Here is a 24,546-nt window from a genome sequence, read left to right as displayed (position 1 = left end):
CCTCAGAGAAAGAATCCAGGGGGCCATTGATCGTAACCGACAGAACCCCCAGGGGCTGGCCGCGCATGTGATGACTTGGAAGTACTGCACAGCATAGTAGTTTACCGGCGCGAGATGGGATGGGCGGAGCCGAGCTGTGGCACGGAGGGCGGCAGGAAGGTCCAGGCAGCCAATTGTAAGCCCCGCCCCCTCGAACGATCTCGATCTCGCGGGCGGGCGGACCGGAATTACGATCCCGAAAGGAACGCTCTCTGGCGGAAGGCACTGGCACTGGGGGCACCCCGAGCCGTGCTGGACGAGCAGTCCGCTGACGACATCCGGAAGTTGGTGGAGTTGCTGGAGGGGAAAACTAGAGAACAGAGGGAAGCACCAGCAACCCCACCCCCTCGGGAGGAGAAATGGAGCCCTTTCGCGGCACTGCAAGAGGAACTGGACAGGCAAAAAAACTAGGAGCTGCGGTTCGGGGTTCAGGCCGCCCAGTCTGCATGGTGAATACCTGCCAATGGTCTGCTGATAAGGAGACTTATATACACATTCCTGTGGGCCCAAAATGGATAAGTTTGGAATTCTTAATCGATACGGAAGCCCTTAACACTCTGAAAGATGAACTTAAGGCTTATCAGAGACTAGGTCCATTGCACCCACGAGATCCTTTAAGGGTGGAATGGGGATTTGCTGAACATACCTTGTACTGTGGCATGTTTCAAAAGGGGCCACAGGGACCAGCCAGGCCTTTATTATTTTCTTCCACTGCATTCAAAGTGACAACGGATCACATTTCACAGCCACAGTGGTACAAGACTGGGCTCGAGGGGAGGGCATCAAATGGGTGTTTGTCGCGGTAGAGACGGACACGACAAGTAATAGATCATGCAAAATGGCTACTTTATTGTTCTAACACACCTTTTTATACCCTTCTTTAGAGTATGTGTTAGTATATGATTGGTTTGGTTAGTAACTAACAATTCATGATTGGTGAGTTCGTTAGGACGGTTCTTCTTATCACTATCTTGTTTTTGTACTGGTCTTCTCGGATCTTTCCAGACTCTCAAGGATACACTACAAGCTGCTCAAGGTTGCGCTGTTCTCGAACTGTCAGGCATTCTGCAGACTCGTTGCATCCCCCGACAATTCCCCCTTTTTGTATTTGTTCTAAAAATATCATCCCGGCTGCCCTCTGCAGGGCCCTTTGCAGAAGACTGAAAAGACAGGGCAACATCAGGAACATAGTTATCACAACCAAGATCACTACCCCCACAGTCTTGAGCAGAGATATCAACCATCCAGACAATCCCCAACCCTCGAACATCTTTGTCAGCCAATCTAATTCATCGCTTTCTGTCAGCTTCCTGACTCCCTTCTTTAATTGTTGAATACTACTGAAAATGGATTCTGAGTGATCGGATAGATTCATACAACACATCCCTTCAAACTCATCACAACTGTGTCCTTGTGCTAAAAGTAAGAAATCAATTGCAGCTCTATTTTGTAGCGTAGCATGTCTGACACTATCAATGTCTAACAGTAAATCAGATAATACTACACCAGTCTGTATTCAGGGACCCCAGAGTTTGTGATTCCTGGGGTGGCAATGAGGGTGAATGCCCGATCCGTGGAAACCAGGCATTCCCATCCATTGAGTCCATGACCTGCTGCACAGGGGTCTCCATCAATAAGTTCTTAAACTTTGTTGATGTCAGTGGAACCCCCTATTAAACCTGTGAAAAAGGGATTGCTTGGTGTTGCTGTACTGAGGTATAAGCAATCTTGTCCGGTCACGTCAGCCAGGGTCATCCAGATGTTTTCTTTGGTTTGCGGCGGTTTCCATGACTACGTCCATCCGAAGACTGTAAGGAAGATGAACTATCCGTACATTCTCGTGCCATCTTGCTCCGCAAACTCAGCCCAGCAATCGGTAGGTGCCAGCTTTCCGTGGGCGTCCCCACAGAGGCAACGATGGCCTCACCGTACACCAGCCCGATGCTCTTCGGAAAATCCTGGTATTTATACATTTGCAGAGGAACGGGTTTCAGCACACGTGGCCAGCGGGTGCCAAAATCCGCCTCAGTTGCAACCTATGACGCATGCGCTCGCTGGCCAGGTGTGCTGCACGAGTCATAGCCATCCTGTCTATTGGTTCATGGGCTTTATGATGCAGTTGCAATGCACAGAGAATCTTGACCAGTTATATTGGCCAAGGTGACCTACACTTAGTTTTTGGCTGAGGTGGTATTCATATTGCCGCACCCTCTAGGATGTTCTAGATGATGATGGTCGTACAAATCGAGCAGGAGTCCATTGTGGGCCTGTATCTGTGGAAACACAAGCATAACCTCGCCCCCAGGTTAATAGCTCACATGGTCCACTCCACTGACCAGTAACTAAATCTTTAACGTGTACTTTGATGCCTCTTTGTAAATTCTGTGTTGAAAAAAGAGAAGAGAAATGTTGAAAAAGAGGAGGTAAGGAAGAATTATCCCCATAATGGAGAAAGTTAAGAACATAAACTGCTTTATCTAAACATGCCTGTGGTGGTTCCCCAACCATTCCCCCTTTTTGTTTTTGAAGCTGCTGCTTCAACATGCCATGTGCACGCTCAACAATTGCTTGTCCTGTTGGGGAATGGGGAATTCCTGTGACATGAGTAACACCCCACAGATTAAAAAATGTTTGAACTTTTCGGGAAGCATATGCTGGGCCATTGTCTGGTTTAATTTGGCGAGGCACCCCAAGCATAGAGAAAGCCTTCTGGAAATGTCGAATTACATCTTTTCCTGTTTCTCCATTATGTGCTGTTGCTACCAAAGCATGAGAATAAGTATCAATAGAAACATGAACATATTTTTGTCTGCCAAATTCATTGATATGAGTAACATCAGATTGCCAAATCTGTAAAGCTTGTATACCTCTGGGATTAGTACCAAAATACACTGGAGTGTGAATTCCTTGGCAATCAGGACAAGCAGCTACAATAGAGCGAGCTTCAGCATGGGACAAACCAAACTGCCTTCGTAAAGCTCGAAAACCTTGATGAAAAAATTGATGTGATAATATAGCTTGTTGCTGGATGTTAGGAACAGTAGTCAGAGCCATAGCAGAAACAAGAGCATCCGCTCTGGCATTACCTTCCATATAAAACCCTGGTAAAGTGGTATGACTCCGGATATGCATGATAAAATAAGGTTCTGTTCGTAGTTGAATACTTTTCCAGAGTTCTAAAAGCACATCAAATAATAATTGATTGTCTGACATGGTCAAAGCCACTTTGTCTAGTCGAGAAACTAAATTAGCTACATACGCTTAGTCAGTTACAATATTTACAGGAGTAGAAAAAATAGAAAAAGCAACAGCCATTGCACGCAGCTCTACTACTTGTGGAGAACCATTTTGATATACTACTTTGCTGTTCCAGTTGTTGTTCTCATACCATACTACTGCTGCTTTACCTGTTTTTCCAGAACCATCTGTGAAGACAGTGGGGCCTTTCACAGGTTCTGGATGGCTTAAATTTTTCTGACCAAATGGTATTTCCTGAGCAAATTTCAGTAGCGGGTGTGACGGTAGATGTTACGAGATCTGTCCTTGAAAACCCGCCATAGCCGCTTGCAGCTCTTAATTGTTTGCCAGACACCATTCAAAATACCAATTTTGAACAGGTAAAACAATCGTAGCTGGATCACGTCCTGTTAGTTCTACACATCGTTTTCTGGCTTTTATGATTACATCAGCAATAAGTTCAAACAAGCCAGGAGCAGTTTTTCGTGGCCGGAATGACAAAAACATCCATTCTAAAATATGTAATGGGTCATCCCACTCAGAATTCCACTGCACCAAGGCACCAAATGGCACAGTTTTGTCAATTAGTACAAAGAATTGTACCAATTGAGACAGATCAATTCGAGAAACAAATTTCTTGTATATACATTGTTCCACCCTGTGAATTACATTTAATGCTTCCTTATTTAATATTCTGGGTTCTGTTGGATCATTGGAATGTTTTAATAAGTCCAATAAAGGTTGTAACTGTGAATTGGTCAGTCCAAGATAGGGCCTGATCCAGTTCAAGGATCCCATTAATTTCTGTACATCATTGAGTGTCTTAACCGCAAGGTTAAGTTTCACAGGTTGGGGCACAACCTGCTTGCTTGTAATTGTCATTCCCAAATATTTCCAGGGTGCTATTTTTTGCACTTTTTCAGGGGCAATAACTAACCCATATTGTTGTAGCGAATTCGTGGCCAAATTTTTCATGTCATTCAACTGCTCCTTGTTGTCTGATGCTAACAGAATGTCATCCATATAGTGATAACAATAACTAGTAGGGAATTTTTCCCTTAGAGGTGACAGAGCTTGTGCAACAAACCATTGACAAATGGTTGGTGAATTTTTCATGCCCTGCGGCAGAACTCTTCATTGATATCTTTTTGCTGGTTCTGCATGATTGATAGAAGGCACAGAAAATGCAAATTTTTCTTTATCTTGGGGAGCTAATGGTATCGTAAAAAAACAGTCCTTAAGGTCCATGACAATGATTTCCCAATCTTGAGGGATCATGGCAGGGAAGGCATGCCTGGTTGCAGAGCCCCCATCATGGCCATGACAGCATTGACTTGCCACAGGTCATGCAAAAATCGCCATTTTCCTGATTTCTTTTTTATCACAAACATTGGAGTATTCCACGGACTGTGAGGTGGTTCAATGTGTCTGGCAGCTAATTGTTCTGCTACCAATTCTTGCAGGGCCTTTAATTTTTCCATTGGTAGGGGCCACTGATCCACCCCCACAGGGTTATTTGTTAACCAGGTTAAAACAAGTGTGGGTTGTCTAACACCCTGCAGCACAGTGGCCCCCATTAAAAATCCGTGGTAATTCTCACCCCCCATTGCGACAAGCAATTCCTCCCCCATAAATTGAGGGGAGCTGCCGTCACATATGGTTTAATGACTGCTTGTTGGCCCTCAGGATTGGTAATCAGAACAGGTGTGGCTGCCGTCTTTGCTCGCGCAGAGCCTCCCAGCCCCACTACTCCCATACCAGCCTCCTCTGTGGGCCAGGTGGATGGCCACAGATAATCGGCAATAATAGTCACATCGGCTCCGATGTCCAGGACCCCTGCAAGCCTTACTGTAGTCGGAGATCTTCCGTGATTCGACAGCGTGCACATCGTATGTGGTCAGGATGATGAGACAGTCTGAGACCAGCAGACCTGAGGGGGTCCCGTAGAGCCGAAGCCTCCATCGCATCGCAGTCGCTGTTCTGCTTTTGAAATAGAACCCGAAAAAAGAATAAGTTGAGCAATGCGAGTACCTTTAGGGATTGTTACTGGTGGGTAGGGGGTCGAAACCATCGCGCAAATTTGACCTGTAAAATCAGCATCAATAACTCCCACATGTACAATTATTCCATTTAACATGCTACTTGATCTTCCCAATAGCAATGCACTCAGTCCTCGTCCGATAGGACCCCTTGCATTAAGAGGGACCTTAACGATGTCTTTTGTGACCATAGTGACTGTGTCGGCGGTGGATACATCCTGCTGAGCCAGCTGTTGCGGCTGACAATTGTTCACAGAGGGGAGTTGGCCGGCTGTCGGGAGGGGATTTGTTGTCTTCACGCGCACTCTCGCGCTCTTTTTGTGGTGTCCCTGTAACGGCTGCCCATTAACATGAAATTTGGAACGACACTGTTTTGCAAAATGTCCTGATTTTCCGCATTTGTTGCAATTAATCTCCGGTGGGTTGTGCACCGGTTGTTTACCTGGTGATGTTTTGTGTGGAGAAGTTACCTTTATGTGCCCTTCACTGCCACACCCAAAGCATTTCCCTGAATTTCTCATAGCATTGGCTGGGGCGGCAACCGTGTGTTCCAGTGTCCCAACTTTAGAACATGCAGCCACCATGTTGGGAACAGAAGGATCTCCTGGTAAAGCCTGTATTATCTTTTGACAGTTCTCATTAGCATTATCTTTTGCTAACTGTTTGCACAGCATTTGTCTCAACACCTCATCTTCTACCTGTTTTTCCAGTGCGGCAGATATTTTTTCTACAAACTGTAAAAAGGGTTCTCTGGGGCCTTGGTGGATAGCGATGTATTTTTTTCTTCGGAGCTGCCATTTCCATGGTTCGCTTTAATGCCATAAGCCCTATATTTTGTGCTTGTTCGAGAACAATCGGAGGCCATGTAGCCTGCAGCTGAGGGTTACTAAACGGCCCTTCACCAAGCAAAGCATCCTCTCCAAGGCCTAATCTCGGGTCACCCTGTGGCAGTCGTGAATTATGCTGTGCCGCTGTGCGTGCCATCTGCCTCCAAGTAGATTGAAACACTTGCAATTGTATGGGCTGAAACAGCACTTGTGCGAGATGCATAATGTTATATGGACACAGCAGATCTGTGCTGATTATTCGAATAAGCTGCATCACCTCAGGAGAATTGATTCCAAATTTTTGTACTTTATTCTGCAAATCCTGCACTACTCTCCAGCCGATTGGATTGGGCTCATCCTGCCAGCTTGTGCCTGCAGCAGCTTTGAAAACAGGAAATGTAGCAGGAGCCTCTGCTGCTTTATCTAGAGGCTTTAGAAATGCTGGTGTTAGAGAGCACGGGCTGAGGCGTTCTACTAGATCCCAGTTGCCAGAGTCGGCAGCATATCTTCTAACTCCCTCCCAGAATTGATCAGGGGATCTCGGGACTACAGTTATTGTGGATGGGGGGAGAGTCCATGGCAGGGGTTCTTTCGGTATGGTTTTATCTGCGAGCTGCAGAGATCGCATAGTGTCAATTAGAGCTTTTTCTGCCTCAGATTCATTTTGGCTCTCACTTTCCGTTCGGCCCTCACATTCAGTTTGACTCTCACTGTCCTTTCAGCCCTCAATTTCAGTACGGCCCGTACTTTCCGGCTCGGTGTTAATCGCTGCATTTTTCTCCTCGGGGGGGGGGGGGGGGGGCTGATGGAGTCACCCCTTCCGCTGCTGCACCAGTAGGTGAGGAGGGCCCCTCATCGCCCGGTAAAGTAATTAATGGCTGTTCTGGGTTCAGCTGGGATAGAGTAAATTTTTTTACAGGAACCTGGGAGGTGGGGGGCATAGCCGGGGCAGCTGACCTGAACTAGCCAAGGAGCTATTCCATACCATGTGACATCATGCTCAGTATATAAATGGGGAGCAGGCCGGGGGGTGGGCTGGACTTTCGGTGGGGGAAGTGGCGGAGCATCGGGTTCCGGGTGGTGAGCAGTTGCACTGTGCATCACTCTTTTTGTATACTCTTTCATTAGTACCATTGTTGTTGTTGTAATTTCTTTGTGTTGTCCCAGTAAACTGCCTTTATCTCAACCCTCGAGGTTCCAGGTTTTTTTTCTTTTCTCTCCTCCGTCTCAACCCCTATCCCACCGGAGCGGGGCGGGAGGAGTGAGCGAGCGGCCGCGTGGTCCTTTGTTACCGGCTGGGCTGAAACCACAACAGTCCTTTTTGGCACCTAACGTGGGGCACGAAGGGTTGAGATAACGACAGATCTGGCCAGAGCATGTTGAAACAGATTTGTCATACGCATTTCTTATACTAGATAAATAGATGTTAGTCACAATGTTGATTCATTTGTTACATGGTGGCATTTTGTAAGTTCTTATATGCTCTATGTATTGCCTGTAGTTGCATATCTCATCTCTGGGAGAGTGATTGGGATTATCATTTTGCTGTACTGGGCAATGTCGACTTGTGAAATGATTACATCACTGGTCATGAGGTTAAGCTGGTATCTGTATGAGGCAGTGATATCATTTCCATACTTTGGGCACCTTCTGTCGGATTTTATTGGTAATTACACCCAATCCATGAAGAAGTTAGGGGGGGATACTTCCCCCCGTCCATTTGCCTCCCTTTTCTCCTTCCGACTAATTACAACAGCTTTTGAGAATTTTGAATATCCTTGGGATGCGCAAGCCAGTGTGCTGTTAGTGCTGTGCCTCCTGACTATGTTTCAGGTCTTGTTTAGGGCTACAAAAAGGCTCTTTAAGAGTACCACCCAGAGATCTGTCCCAAAGCTGGATATTCATGGGTCGCACGGCATGTGGGAGGATATGGGCAGGTATCTAGAGAACCTCTCACCTCCAGTGACTTGGAAGTTCACTCCCGAACAACTACAGAACCCTCATGAAGTGGTAGAATATTTGAAAGAAAAATGCTGTGGCTATTCCAAAGACATACAACTTGCTGCACTGTGCTGGGCCTTGGCCAGTATCTACCAAACACTGCTTGATATTAGGCAGCACCCTCAGGGGGAAAAGGGGGAAAAGATGGAAAACAGGGCAACATGCACCGTGGCTACCCCAACCCTGACAACAGACACCGTGGCTACCCCAACCCCGACGACAAGCACCGTGGCTGCCCCTACCATGACAACAGGTACCGTGGCTACCCCTATCCTGGTGACAGATACTGCAGCTAAACCAGAGAACCAACCTGTGCCAGTATCAGTCGCCCCTGTACAGAAAAAGAAACACACAAAGAAATCTGTTCGCTTAGTGAGGGATGAAGATGAACCAGGGTCATTGCGAGAACAGGAGGAAGAGGCAGAACCTGAAATAATTACCCGATCTCTATCCCTGAGTGAGTTGCGTGACATGCGAAAAGATTTTAGCCGCCACCCAGGTGAGCACATTGTTACCTGGCTGCTCCGATGCTGGGATAATGGGGCTAGTAGTGTGGAATTAGAGGGTAAGGAAGCCAAGCAGTTGGGATCTCTGTCTAGGGAAGGGGGCATTGACAAGGCGATTGGGAGAAAAACACAAGTCCTCAGCCTCTGGAGGCGACTTCTGTTAGGTGTAAAGGAAAGATACCCCTTCAGGGATGAAGTTACATGTCACCAAGGCAAGTGGACCACCATGGAGAGAGGTATCCAGTACCTGAGGGAATTAGCCGTGCTGGAGGTGATTTATAATGATCCAGAAAATGGGCAGTCACCCACAGATCCAGATGAAGTCCAATGCACACAACCGATGTGGCGGAAGTTTCTACAAAGTGCACCACCAACCTATGCCAACACACTGGCAGTAATGTCCTGGAAAGAAGGCTATGGACAAACGGTGGATGAATTGGCTGTCCAACTCCGGCAATACAAAGGAAGTCTCTCTTCCTCCCTACGGGCCTGCGTCTCGGCTGTAGAGGAATTGTCCCGAGAGTTCCAGCAATTCAAAGTGGATATGTCCTCCTCCCCACCTGTACAGGCCCGCATTGCAGTTATTGGGAGTAAGCATTCCTCTGCCCAAGAGAGAGGAGAGAGAAAGTACACACGACGGGCTAACCTGTGGTTTTACCTGCGTGACCATGGGGAGGACATGAGGAAGTGGGATGGAAAACCTACTTCACTCTTGGATGCACTGGTATGGGAGTTGCGAGAAAAAGCAACCAGAAAAGAGGATTCTTCTTGGAAAACTGCTGCTCTGGTTTCCCGTGAGCAGTCCCCCGGATGCAGTAGATGGGCCGATCTCATTTCTAATCCTCTTGAAGGGACTTCTGATTCACGTGTGCAGAAAGTGAGTAACGGATATTCTAACCAGGATTAGAGGGACCCTGCCTCCAGCCAGGTGGAGGAAAGGGACAACCAAGTCTACTGGACAGTGTGGATTCGATGGCCTGGCGCGTCAGACCCACAGGAATATAAGGCTCTAGTAGACACTGGTGCACAATGCACCCTAATGCCATCAAGATATAAAGGGGCAGAACCCATCTGTATCTCTGGTGTGACAGGGGGATCCCAAGAGCTAACTGTATTGGAAGCTGAAATGAGTCTAACCGGGAATGAGTGGCATAAACACCCCACTGCAACTGGCCCAGAGGCCCCGTGCATCCTTGGCATAGATTATCTCAGGAGGGGGTATTTCAAGGACCCAAAAGGGTACCGTTGGGCCTTTGGTATAGCTGCCTTGGAGACGGAGGAGATATTGAACAGCTGTCTACCCTGCCTGGTCTCTCTCAAGACCCTTCGGTTGTGGGGTTGCTGAGGGTGGAAGAACAACAGGTGCCAATTGCTACCACAACGGTGCACCGGCGGCAATATCGCACCAACCGAGACTCCCTCATCCCCATGCATAAGATGATTTGCCAATTGGAGAGCCAAGGAGTGATCAGCAAGACTCACTCACCCTTTAATAGTCCCATATGGCCCGTGCGGAAATCTAATGGGGAATGGAGACTAACAGTAGATTATCGTGGGCTGAATGAAGTCACGCCACCGCTGAGCGCTGCTGTGCCGGTTATGTTAGAGCTTCAATATGAACTGGAATCAAAGGCAGCTAAGTGGTATGCCACAATTGACATTGCTAATGCATTTTTCTCCATTCCTTTGGCAGCGGAGTGCAGGCCACAGTTTGCTTTCACTTGGAGGGGCGTCCAGTACACCTGGAATCGACTGCCCCAGGGGTGGAAACACAGCCCCACTATTTGTCATGGACTGATCCAGACTGCACTAGAAAAAGGTGAAGCTCCAGAGCACCTGCAATATATTGATGACATCATCATATGGGGCAACACGGCAGAAGAAGTTTTTGAGAAAGGGAAGAAAAAAATCCAAATCCTTTTGAAGGCTGGTTTTGCCATAAAAGAAAGTAAGGTCAAGGGACCTGCACAGGAGATCCAGGTCTTAGGAGTAAAATGGCAAGACGGGCGTCGTCAGATCCCTGCGGACGTGATCAACAAAATAGCAGCTATGTCCTTACCGACTAATAAAAAGGAAACACAGGCTTTCTTAGGTGTTGTGGGCTTTTGGAGAATGCATATTCCAAATTACAGTCAAATTGTAAGTCCTCTCTACCAAGTTACCCGGAAGAAGAACAATTTTAAATGGGGCCCTGAGCAACGACAAGCCTTTGAACAAATTAAGCAGGAGATTGTTCATGCAGTAGCCCTTGGGCCAGTCTGGACAGGACAAGATGTTAAAAACATGCTCTACACTGCAGCTGGGGAGAATGGCCCTACCTGGAGACTTTGGCAGAAAGTACCTGGAGAGACCCAAGGCTGACCCCTGGGGTTTTGGAGTCGAGGATATCGAGGATCCGAGGCTCGCTATACTCCAACTGAAAAAGAGATATTGGCAGCATATGAAGGAGTTTGAGCTGCCTCAGAAGTGGTTGGTACTGAGACACAGCTCCTCTTAGCTGTATTGGGTCTGGCTGAGATGGAGTTAATACTCCCCATAGCAGCCCTCATAGCACTGTGCTCTGCATCAGTAGCTAGAAAGGTGTTGATAGCACACCAGTGTTTTGGCTACTGCTGAGCAGTGCTGGCACAGCATCAAGGCTGTCTCTCCAACATTTTTGCCCCCCCTCAATGGCAGGCTGGGGCAGGGCAAGATCTTGGGAGGGGACATAACCAGGACAGCTGACCTAAACCAACCAAACAGATATTCCATACCATATGACGTCAGCTCAGATATAGAAGCTAAGTAAAGGGAGACGGAAGAGGGGGGGCATTTTGTCTTCCGGAGCAACCACTACGCGTACTGAAGCCCTGCTTCCCGAGAAGTGGCTAGACATCGCCTGCTGATGGGAAGTAGAGAATAACATCATTTGTTTTTTTTTTCTTTGCTTTCGCGCGCGCAACCTTTGCTATCACTTTATTAAACTGTCCTTATCTTGACCCACGAGCCTTTTGTTATATTTTCTCCCGCCCGTCCAGCTGAGGAGGGGGAGTGATAGAGCGGCTTTGGTGGGCACCTGGCATCCAACCAGGGTCAACCCACCACAACCCCGACTGCCAGTGCTGGGCTGGATGTTCAAAGGGAGGGTCTCCTCTACACATCACGCGACTGATGCCACATGGAGTAAGTGGATTGCACTGATCACACAACGGGCTCGCATAGGAAACCCCAGTTGCCCAGGAATTGTGGAAGTGATCACGGACTGGCCAGAAGGCAAAGATTTTGGAATGTCGCCAGAGGAGGAGGTGACACGGGCTGAAGAGGCCCTGCTGTATAATAAACTGCCAGAAAATGAGAGGCAATATGCCCTGTTCACTGATGGGTCCTGTCGCATTGTGGGAGAACATTGGAGGTGGAAGGCTGCTGTATGGAGTCCTACACGACAAGTCGCAGAAACTGCTGGAGGAGAAGGTGAATCGAGTCAGTTTGCAGAGGTGAAAGCCATCCAGCTGGCTTTAGACATTGCTGAAAGAGAGAAGTGGCCAGTGCTCTATCTCTATACTGACTCATGGATGGTGGCAAATGCCCTATGGGGGTGGCTACAGCAATGGAAGCAGAGCAACTGGCAGCGCAGAGGTAAACCCATTTGGGCTGCCGTACTGTGGCAAGATATCGCTGTTCAGATAGAGAAGCTAGTGGTAAAAGTACGTCACGTAGATGCTCATGTACCCAAGAGTCGGGCCACTGAAGACCATCAAAACAATCAGCAGGCAGATCAGGCCGCCAAGATTGAAGTGGCCCAGGTGGACCTGGACTGGCAACATAAGGGTGAGCTATTTATGGCTCAGTGGGCCCATGATACCTCAGGCCATCAGGGAAGAGATGCAACATATAGATGGGCTCGAGATCGAGGGGTGGACTTGACCATGGACACTATCGCACAGGTTATCCATCAGTGTGCAACATGCTGCAATTAAGCAAGCCAAGCGGCAAAAACCCCTGTCGCATGGGGGGCGATGGCTGAAATATAAACAGTGGGAGGCCTGGCAGATTGACTATATCACACTCCCACAAACTCGCCAAGGCAAGTGCCATGTGCTTACAATGATGGAAGCAACCACTGGATGGCTGGAAACATATTCTGTACCCCATGCCACTGCCCAGAACACTATCCTGGGCCTTGAAGAGAAAATTTTATGGCAACACGGCACCCCAGAAAGAATTGAGTCGGACAATGGGACTCACTTCCGAAACAACCTCATAGACACCTGGGCCAAAGAACATGGCATTGAGTGGGTATATCACATCCCTTATCACGCACCGGCCTCTGGAAAAATCGAATGATACAACGGGCTGCTGAAAACTACATTGAGAGTGATGGGGGGTGGGACTTTCAAACATTGGGACACACATTTAACAAAAGCCACCTGGCTAGTTAATACTAGAGGATCCGCCAATCGGGCTGGCCCCACCCAACCAAGACTTCCACATACTGTAGAAGGGGATAAAGTCCCTGTAGTACGCATGAGGAATATGTTAGGGAAGACAGTCTGGGTTAGTACTCCCTCAAGCAGAGGCAAACCCATTCAAGGGGTTGTTTTTGCTCAGGGACCTGGGTACACCTGGTGGGTGATGCAGAAGGATGGGGAAGTTCGATGTGTACCTCAGGGAGATTTGATCTTGGGAGAGAATAGCCAGTGAATTGGGCTGTGTGATACTTAACTGCTAAATACCCTGCCAATGCATGTCATTGTATCTATAGTGTCTGTATGCCATATCAAGGGTATTACTGTAAGAAGTACCCAAATGACTGCAGGATGGACTTTGAAACTGAGCCAAGTACAACAGCGATAGAACTTGAACTGGCACCCAGCAATTTCCTCAAGATCAACATCTTCTACCTGCAGACCAAGGGCGTGAGTTGCACCAAATGTACTAGCCACAAGTTCCAGAGGCAGCATACAACAACCCAACACCTCACACCATCTCTCTTATCCTGAAGAACTGTTACAACAGATGGAGCCCCAAAGTCATGGACTAAATAAAATTGATGGACACATTAGAGGGATAGCCCATAGGCTAAAGGAATACCATTTGCGTGCGTGTGTGTGTGTGCGCGCGCGGGGGGGGGGCGAGTCCATATACTTATATATATAAGACAAGGAAAGTGGTAGTGGTTGATTGGAAAATGTAAGATCTGGGCATGATGTAGATGGTATAGAATAAGGGGTGGATAATGTCCTGGGTTCAGCTGGGATAGAGTTAATTTTTACAGGAACCTGGGAGGTGGGGGGCATAGCCAGGGCAGCTGACCTGAACTAGCCAAGGAGCTATTCCATACCATGTGACATCATGCTCAGTATATAAATGGGGAGCGGGCCGGGGGGTGGTATGGACTTTCGGTGGGAGAAGTGGCGGAGCGTCGGGTCCCGGGTGGTGAGCAGTTGCACTGTGCATCACTCTTTTTGTATACTCTTTCATTAGTACCGTTGTTGTTGTAATTTCTTTGTGTTGTCCCAGTAAACTGCCTTTATCTCAACCCTCGAGGTTCCAGGTTTTTTTTCTTTTCTCTCCTCTGTCTCCCCCCTATCCCACCGGAGGGGGGGCGGGAGGAGTGAGCGAGCGGCCGCGTGGTCCTTTGTTACCGGCTGGGCTGAAACCAACGGCGTAGGAGGAGGAGGTGGATAAGGGTATGATCTGATTTTGCTCGTGAGGGGTTTCCTGCCCGCAACTGCTGAGATTGCAGCATCGGCCGCAGCTGTTACTTGAGCAGAAGCTTTTTCCTTGCTAACATTTTCTGATTTCTCATCTTTCTTTTGCTGATCTTTTGCATCACATTCTGTTTTCCATTCTTTCAGAGTCTCAGTTAATAAACACCATATGACAGCCAACTCGCACAGCTCTTTCTGTCCTTTAGAGATCTCATCAAACATTTTCAAGGCCACAGATTGCCATGCACCCACACTAAACGCAATAAGTGTTGTGACTTGAAAGCCTTGGGTCTTACACCATATTAAAATCCTTTTCAGGCTTTGTTCTGAGGTTTTAACCCCTTTTCTTTTTAATAGGGCTTTCCAGGTAGACAAAATTGTCTCCTTTTCTTTTGTTAATTGCTGCCCCATTCTAACAGTTTAGTCCCCGGTGGCTCACCTTATTAGGTGTCTAGGCTCAGGTCCGGACCAGGCAGATTCCACTGCTCTCAGCTTCACCGGGCTCCGTCTCCGCAGCTTTTCTCGCTGCCGGTGACATGCGGAAAACAGACTCCACAGTCGGTGAGATTGTAAAGTAGGTATGTTCATTCAGCGCTGGGCAGCACGGGGGGTAGTCCCACCAAAGTCATGCGCGCCTGATTTGGCAGTTCACTTTAAATTTATACAGTCAAGTGTTACATATACATAGAGTCTCGCAATACGCCTATACATAGGCATTACCTATCCCCGCTTCATATTAAAATTAGCTCTAGAAGTCATTTCCATAGTCTCCTCTCAACTGCGCTTGCGCAATGCCTCCTTATGGTGGTCGTGAAGATGAAGGCTGTATGTCTTCTTCACGGTGAACTCTTAACCTTCTGTCCCTGCGCAGACTCAGTTGTCCCTTGGCATTTGTCCAAATCACAAGGTCGGTCTTGGCTGGTTCTTGGAGCCACTGCTGCTTCTTATCAGGGACTATCTCCTGTCCCAGCCAGCCTCAACAATGCAAGCGTTAAACATCACTTCTCATCCCCTTGGGCCATGTCTACCTCTATTGAAACTTCTTTAACTTCATTATAAGCTAGATAATTATTAAACAATTCTTATCCACATTCATATATCTACTGTATCTGCTAAGGTTTCTTTGGTTCCCCGTCTCAGTCCCCCCTTTTCTAGAAAATAGTAAATTCTTTTACTATATCTAACTCTAGTATTTTAATGCATTGTTTCCTTATTCTCTCAAAATATTTGTTGGACTCAAGTTTTTGTCACAACTCATTCTTTTTCCATTCACTGTAAGAGTCCCCTGTACTCTTACAGCACCAAAAGCCACATTGAACCACTATGCAAAGGACTGCAGACAAGAGAATGATCATTATTACAGTGACAAACAATTGTTTCAACCATGTCAAATTTGGCAACCAGGAGGTTAATTTTTCCCATATCTCAGTGAATCTCCATGAAGTGTCCTCTTGTGCCATTAAATGTAAAAGCTGGGTTTTTTTCCAAATTTGAGAGGTTAACATAAGTGCAGCAGTGTTCATTAATTAGCAATTACAGGGTAGCCTTGTCCGAGACCCTTAGGAAAACATGAACATATCCAGCAATCAGTTTAATTTACTATTTTGTAATACTCTCATGGAGTTGAACAAACATGTTCCCATCCCATGTTATGCTCCTTGTCCCCAAGGTTGCCCATATTACCGCGTAAAAACTAAGTGTCCATCGGGTTTTGTGGTGACTTTCCATGGAGTTTTGGGTGACTTTTTCACTCTGGTATGATGAATCCAAGCGTTTTGGTCCTTGATTCTGATTGCAGTAAAGGAGGTGAGTAGTACTTGGAATGGTCCTTCCCACTGTGGTTCCAGGGTTTTTTCTGTAAGAGACTTTACATATACATAATCTCCTGGTTGTATATTATGTACAGGTCCATCTAAACCTCTCCCTCGAGTCCCAGCCACGTTTCCTGATTTTATTGAGCTGTTTACTTAATGCTATCATGTAAGAGGTCACAATTTTGTCCCCAGCTTGTACAGACACCCCTTTCTGTATTTCATAGGGTCTTCCATATAACATTTCAAAGGGGCTCAGTCCTTCCCTTGCCCTTGGTCTTGTTCGTATACGCAAAAGGGCTAAAGGGAGAGACTGAGGCCATGTTAGATTTGCTTCTTGTCCCAATTTCACAATTTGCTGTTTGATTAAGTGGTTCATTTTTTCCACTTGACCACTCGACTGGGGGTGATATGGAGTATGAAGTTGCCAATCTATACCCAAATGGCAGCTAATTTGTTGTACTATTCTTGAGACAAAATGTGGTCCTCTGTCAGAGGACATGGTTGCTGGAACCCCGAAACGTGGTATTATTTCTTGCACTAATATTTTAGTTACCTCCCGGGCTTTAGCCGTTCTTGTTGGGAATGCTTCTGGCCAACCTGAAAAGGTATCAGTTAATACTAGTAAATATCAATACCCCCCTTTTCTTGGAAGTTCTGTGAAGTCAATTTGCCATTGCTGTCCAGGCCCATTGCCTTTCCCAATCTGACCCATTTCTAGTTTGGGGGTATTCTTAGGATTAGTCTGAAGGCAAAGATCGCATTGTTGAGTCACTTGTCTCACTGTGGTATATAAATTTCTAGCCACAATTTCTCTTATTAAATGTTTATACAGAGCCTCTGTCCCCCAATGTCTTTTCCTATGCTCCTCCCGTATCAAATGCCACAGTAAGCAAGAGGGAATGATTAGTTTTTCCCTGTGGGGTATGAGCCCACCCTTCTTCATTATATGACCCTTCTAAAACTGTAATAAGTTTCTGATCTTCCTTGGTATATTCTGGCTTACCTTTTAGGGAGATTTGTCTATCAGGAATTAAAGCCCCTTCTGTTTTTACCTTTGTTTTGGCCACTTGTTTTGCCTCTCTGTCCACCAGTTCATTTCCTTTTTCCAAATCTGAGCTCACTTTCTGGTGTGCCTTAATATGCATAATTGCTACTTTCTTAGGGAGCTGGACAGCTTCCAGTAACTTCAGAATTTCTTCTGCGTGTTTGATATTTTTCCCCTGGGAATTCAATAGTCCTCTCTCCTTCCAAATTGCTCCATGTGCGTGTACAACTCCAAAGGCATATTTTGAGTCTGTATAAATGTTCACAACTTTGCCCTGGGCCAATTCCAGGGCGCGGGTTAGAGCAATTATTTCTGCCTTCTGTGCGGAGGTGTTCATGGGCAAAGCCCCTGATTCTATTACCTCTTGGCTGGTGGTGACAGCGTATCCCGCATGTCGATTACCATTTAGGACGTAACTGCTTCCGTCTGTGAACCAGGTTTCTCCGTTTTCCATGGGGCTGTCTTTCAGGTCTGGGCGACTTGCGTATGTTGCTTCGATGGTTTCCAAACAGTCATGATGTACCGGTTCTCCTGTGTTCCCACTGAGAAAAGAAGCTGGGTTGACAATGTTAGTGACTACAATCTCCGCATCATCCTGCTCTACCAATATAGCTTGATATCTCAGGAATCTTTGTGGAGAGAGCCAGTGTCCACCCTTTGTTTCCAGTACTGTTGATACTGTATGAGACACTAAAACAGTCATGTTCTGGCCCAGAGTAAACTTTCGGGCTTCCTGTATGTTTAGTATCACAGCTGCAACCGCCCGCAGGCATCCAGGCCAACCTTTTGCAGTCGTGTCTAACTGCTTAGAGAGGTAGGCAACTGCCTGTCGATATGGACCCAGGTTTTGTGCTAATATTCCCAGGGCAATGCCCTGCTTCTCATGTGAGTAAAGAAGAAACAGCTTACTCACATCTGGGAGTCCCAAGGCCGGGGCCGACATCAAAGCCTTTTTCAGTAGCTCAAAGGCTCGTTTGGTCTCCTTATTCCACTCAAGGTGTTTCTGCTCAGTGGCTGTCAACACATATAGTGGTTTAACAAGCTATCCATAATTATAGATCCACAATCGGCACCACCCCGTCATTCCCAGAAAAGTCCGTAACTCTTTCACTGTCTGAGGTCTCCGAGTTTGGCATATTGCCTCTTTACGGGCTTGTCCCAAAGTTCTTTGTCCTGCACTAATTTCATAGCCCAAATAATTCACTTTGCGTTGTATTACCTGTGCCTTCTTCTTGGATACCCGGTACCCCTGGAGTCCCAGGAAATTCAACAGACTCACCGTCCATGTCATACAATCTCTCTCTGTCTTGGTGGCGATCAGGATATCATCCACATACTGCAACAGCTTCCCCTCCTCAGATGGGGTTTCCCAGGATTCTAAGTCTTTCGCAAGCTGATTGCCAAAAATGGTAGGACTATTCTTAAATCCTTGTGGCAACACCGTCCAAGTGAGCTGGGTCTTTCGACCACTCTTGGGGTTTTCCCATTCAAATGCAAATAATTTTTGGCTGGCTTCATGGAGAGGGAGGCAAAAGAAAGCATCCTTCAAATCTAAAACAGTAAACCAAGTCAATTCAGGTGTTAATACGGTCAACAGGGTATATGCGTTCGCCACTACCGGGTAAAGATCTTCAGTTATCTTATTCACCGCCCGTAAGTCTTGGACCACCCGATATGACCCATCGGGCTTCCAAACAGGTAATATAGGGGTATTGAATTCAGACTCGCACTCTTTTAGTAACCCCAACTGCAAAAATTTTTCTATCACCGGCCAAATTCCTTCTCTGTCTTCCTTCTTTAGGGGATATTGTTTAATCCTTACCAGCTTTTGGCCTTCCTTGATCCTAACTTCAACAGGGGGGGCACTTTTCGCTCTTCCAGGTGCATCGGTAGCCCATACCCCCAGGTACACTTGGTTTAAGATGTCCTCGTTAATATTTCCTTCTAGGGGGAGACTGGTTAAGGTTAGGCTCAATATTTGAATATATTCCTGATCTTTTACCTCCAGAGTAATTTCTCCCTTTTCGAATACAATTTTTGCTTCCAATTGTTCCAACAAGCCCCTTCCCAAAAGTGCCTTTGGGGAGTTGGGCATATATAAAAATTTATGAATGCCCCACTGTTTTCCTAATTTATATTCTAAAAGTTTACAAAAACATGCCTTTTCACTTTGGCCAGTTGCTCCTTTCACTATGACATAATCATCTCCCAGGGGCATCAAGGCTTGGTTCAGAACCGAGTATGTTGCCCCCGTATCTACCAAGAATTCTATTTCTTGTTGTGTTTTCCCTAGCTTAATTATAACCAGTGGATCCGCTAGGGTAGATTCCCCAGGTTCCCGTCAATCTCCCTCCACATGGGCTACTGTTCTTCCTGTTTGAGCCCCCTGATCCTCCTTCTTGTTCTTTGGGCATTCCTTTTTCCAATGACCAAATTTCTTACACAAAGCACATTGATCCTTGCCCAGTCGGGGCAAGCCTCGCCTAGGCCCTCTTCCTCTTTCTTCCTGGATAACAGCCATTAATTTCCTTTGTCCCTGCCTATATCCTTCTTCTCTGTTACTAAATACTCTCCATGCTTCATCCAATAATATTTCTAGATTCCTACTCTCTGTAGGGCGTAATTTTTGAAGTTTGCGCCTTATATCCCCTGTAGATTGACCCAAAACCAGGGAGACCAATTGTTGTATTCCTACCTCTGACCCAGGATCCAGCGGTGTGTTGCGGCGCATTGCATCCATCAATCGATCCAGGAATTTAGATGGAGACTCGGAAGGACTCTGTTTGACTGCATATAAAGCTGACCAATTTATAGTTTTGGGGATTGCCCTCTCCATTCCTTTTGTAATCCACTCCTGATACCCCTGCAATCTTTCCATATGTGCAGATCTATTAACATCCCACTTTGGGTCTTGGAGAGGGAAATATTCTTTAACGTCCCCTCCTGTGATCTTATAATGACCTTCAGCTAGGTTCCCTGCTGTTTTTAAAATCAGCTGTTTCTCTGTTTCGGTCATATATTCTAATAATAGCTGTATATCCTTCCAATCAGGGTTATGCTGTTTTACAATAAATTGGAAATGTTTAGTTACACTTACCGGATCACTCCTATAATCTTTAGCAACCTTTTTCCATTCCCCTAGGTCAGCAGTAGAAAAGGGTACTTAGATTAACATCGTTCCACCATCCGGCCTCACCGCCTCTCGGAGAGGTGCTTGTAAAGCTGTTGAGGTAGTTTTTTTCCTAGTATGGGAAGATACAGGGCTGTCCGGGGGGGTTGGAGTTCTATCCGAGTCTGCATCCTGTTCCTGTGGTCAAGGGGGAGGCTTAAACAAATCAGTTAGATCTTGTTCTGGTACCTGATGAATTTTATTTGTCTTTGTACATCTTTGTCCAATACTACATGCTGAACAACACCGTCTCATTTTACCTCTAAGCTCCTTGTTGTTTTCTCGCTCAACTGCGAGCACCATGGGGTCCTGTGGGGGTACTATTCCACAGTCCCTTTGCCACTCCGGATGGTTTCAGAGGGTGAAAAACATGTCTGCATACAAAACCTCATCCCATTTTCTTTCTCTCCTTAAAAACAGCATTAGTTGTAATAGAGTATTATAATCTGTTGACCCATTAAGTGGCCACTTAGCATCACCTTCTAACTTATATAACGGCCACCATTGATTGCAATACTTAATAAGGTTCTTTTTATTTTCCGTACCTCCGGTCCCAACAATATCTTTCCAGTGGGTAATAACACAACCCAGAGGACTCTTCCTCAATATTCCCCCTTGATTGTTTCCCATTTTATTACTTCTCCTTTTAATAAGCTTCCATGCAAATTGTTTCTTACACCTCTTTATAGAATTCTCCCGGTTTTTCTCTCACATGTCCCGAATTCTGGGATTAAATTTTCCTTTCCACACACCAATTTCACTATTTCGGCTATTTTTCCAACCACAAACAATCCCAACTGTGTACATAGCTCATTCCCTCTTATCCCAGGGAGTCCAAACCCGACACTCAGGGCATTTAATATCCCCGCCACAATCTATTTGCAACCTCTGTTTACACCACACACGTTCCAGGATATATGAGGGCATACACTCATTTCCTGGATGTAAAAGACACCATTCAAATACCCACATTTATGCGATGCACCATACAGGGACTTTCTTACACCAACACCACAAAATGATTAAGATAATCAAACTCAAACTTACAATTACAACTTTAACATATAAATTCAAGTTTCAAATCATCAGTGAGTCACACTTCATTCGTCTCCGGCCGTACCCCTTGTGCAGTTACGAAACTGCGGAGCAGAACTCCACACACGCTCCGCAGCTGAGCTGTGTCTCTTTTACTCAAACATTCAATCCACAGTTTTAGATATTTACACATTAACAAGCATATATACACATGTAAATCTCAACATAACATTTTCACATTCTCACACAAAATCTTTAACATTAAATTTCCAAACATTCATACCATACAATCATCGCTCCAGTTGATAACCTTTCAGCAGCTGCAAAAATGTACCAAGCGCAATTGCGAGGGGGTCCACTTACCCCAAAAATGTACCAAGTGCAATTGCGAGGGGGTGCGCTTACCCTTCTCCTGCCTCTTATATACCAGTCATCGACAGGTCCGTCCTGGCTCCCGATACTGGGATGCAGCAGTCACCCCGGATTTGCTCGATCTACCCTCAAGATCGCTAGCGGCCACTCTATCGGTCAGCAAATCCCCCCTGGTTACCATACAGGGTACCCTCCTCCCATATGGGGACTATGCTGCACGCCAGACATCTCTGCGCGATTTACCAGCTGCCCCGGCCCGTACTTTTACAGGCTCCCCTTGTAGAACATACCGTTTCGTCCGCGGCTTCAGGAGGTTGTTGTCTGCTCCCGCGGTGAGCGGCTGGCAGCAGAGGCTCCTCCGAGGAAAGTGCTTGGGGCGCGCCGAGGGGCGTCCGCTCCACAGTCGGTCCCGCAGCCGAGCAGAGAGCCTCCTGGCTGGCTCGCCAAACTGACGTGCGGAAAACAGACTCCACAGTCGGTGAGATTGTAAAGTAGGTATGTTCATTCAGCGCTGGGCAGCACGGGGGGTAGTCCCACCAAAGTCGTGCGCGCCTGATTTGGCAGTTCACTTTAAATTTATACAGTCAAGTGTTACATATACATAGAGTCTCGCAATACGCCTATACATAGGCATTACCTATCCCCGCTTCATATTAAAATTAGCTCTAGAAGTCATTTCCATAGTCTCCTCTCAACTGCGCTTGCGCAGTGCCTCCTTATGGTGGTCGTGAAGATGAAGGCTGTATGTCTTCTTCACGGTGAACTCTTAACCTTCTGTCCCTGCGCAGACTCAGTTGTCCCTTGGCATTTGTCCAAATCACAAGGTCGGTCTTGGCTGGTTCTTGGAGCCACTGCTGCTTCTTATCAGGGACTATCTCCTGTCCCAGCCAGCCTCAACAATGCAAGCGTTAAACATCACTTCTCATCCCCTTGGGCCATGTCTACCTCTATTGAAACTTCTTTAACTTCATTATAAGCTAGATAATTATTAAACAATTCTTATCCACATTCATATATCTACTGTATCTGCTAAGGTTTCTTTGGTTCCCCGTCTCACCGGTACGCTCTTTCGCAGCTCTCGTCGCCGCTGGTATACTTCTCGCTAGTGCTAGATGTATCGCCGGTAGATGATCTGTTCGCTCAGACGCATCAGGGTCACCATTTGTCGCAGTAGAGACGGACACGACAAGTAATAGATCATGCAAAATGGCTACTTTATTGTTCTAACACACCTTTTTATACCCTTCTTTGGAGTATGTGTTAGTATATGATTGGTTTGGTTAGTAACTAACAATTCATGATTGGTGAGTTCGTTAGGACGGTTCTTCTTATCCCTATCTTGTTTTTGTACTGGTCTTCTCGGATCTTTCCAGACTCTCAAGGATACACTACAAGCTGCTCAAGGTTGCGCTGTTCTCGAACTGTCAGGCATTCTGCAGTCCCATTGCATCCCCCGACAGGTGTTTCACACCCCATATTACCCCCAAGCCAATGGTATAGTTGAACGAACCAATGGCTTGATTAAAAAAAACATGCTGATGTCTCACGCCACAACTGGGACACACGATTACCACAGGCAGTTTTTACTGTTAACAACCGATGGGGAAATTATGGTAGTCCAAAAATTCAAGCATTTGGTCCTACGGAACCATTAAGGGGCAAGGACTTTATACCAGATGACCAGAGACATCAGTTCCCACGGGAGACAAATGTGGGCCAATCTGTCATGGTGAAACTGCCCTCCATTGGTATTGTTCCTATGACCTTAGCAAAACCCAGAGGCCTGCATGCCTGGGAAGCCTTGGATGGGAGTGGAAAGACTCGCCGTATCAGTGCCCGGTGGATAATACCGGACTTCTAACCCTGTGACCCAGTTTTAAAACCGAGGCCTAGTTTGTGCTTTTTTACAGGACCATGAAGGAACAAGACATTCCAGTCCTTTTGCTGACAGTGATGACAGTGACAGGCGTGGATGGTGAAGATCTGGATGATAATGTCGTGGCAAAATGATGGACATTAATATCGCGAGTCCTTGAGCTCACATGAGAGCAATGTAACAATTATAGTTGGTCACCAGATGTGACTATATCCTCCAACTAACCCATGGGATCACGGGGTGGAGTTGGAATGGTACTACGCTGCGCTCTGAAATTCCATGGAGGCAACTGTTTCTGCCACAGGGACCAACTGGTTGGGAAAAGTTTTGATATGTTCAGATTTTCTTTCACGGGGTGGGAGACCAGCCTTCTCTAATCTTTAATAATGTTTGTAGTTATGATTACTGTAATCTATATTGCAATAAGTTCTATCAAACACTTGGTAGTGAAGCCTGTACTAACAGTTAAGTATACTCCTTTAAACAACTGTCCATACACTGAATAGTCCTGTGTTCAATATTCCACTTTAGTTCTAGACCAGAAGGGAACGATGACCCACAATGAGCGTCAAACCGCACCCCCTTTTAACTTTGGAGGCAAGAGGTGACTGTACCACCACTCCAAAGAAAACAGTCGAATCATGACTGTGGTCAGGGGGTGGATTGTGGCAGTACATCCCACCCCCCCACCCCCCCATCCTGCCAGCAGGAAACGAAACTTCTCCAGGCAGGGAGAAGGGGAAGGAAACCCTGGAGGCCGCAGGTTGAAATTTGAACTGGCCAATCGAGATGCGCCAGGTACACCGAGGCAACCCTCCTGGCCAATAGAATTAAATGACCACAGGTCAGATTCGACAGGGCTATAAACGGGGTCCCGCCGGAGGACACGTTGGCAG

The sequence above is a fragment of the Haliaeetus albicilla genome, chromosome W (genome assembly GCF_947461875.1).
Source record: "Haliaeetus albicilla chromosome W, bHalAlb1.1, whole genome shotgun sequence".
In the NCBI taxonomy this organism is placed as follows: domain Eukaryota; kingdom Metazoa; phylum Chordata; class Aves; order Accipitriformes; family Accipitridae; genus Haliaeetus; species Haliaeetus albicilla.
This window is presented reverse-complemented; position numbering follows the sequence as displayed.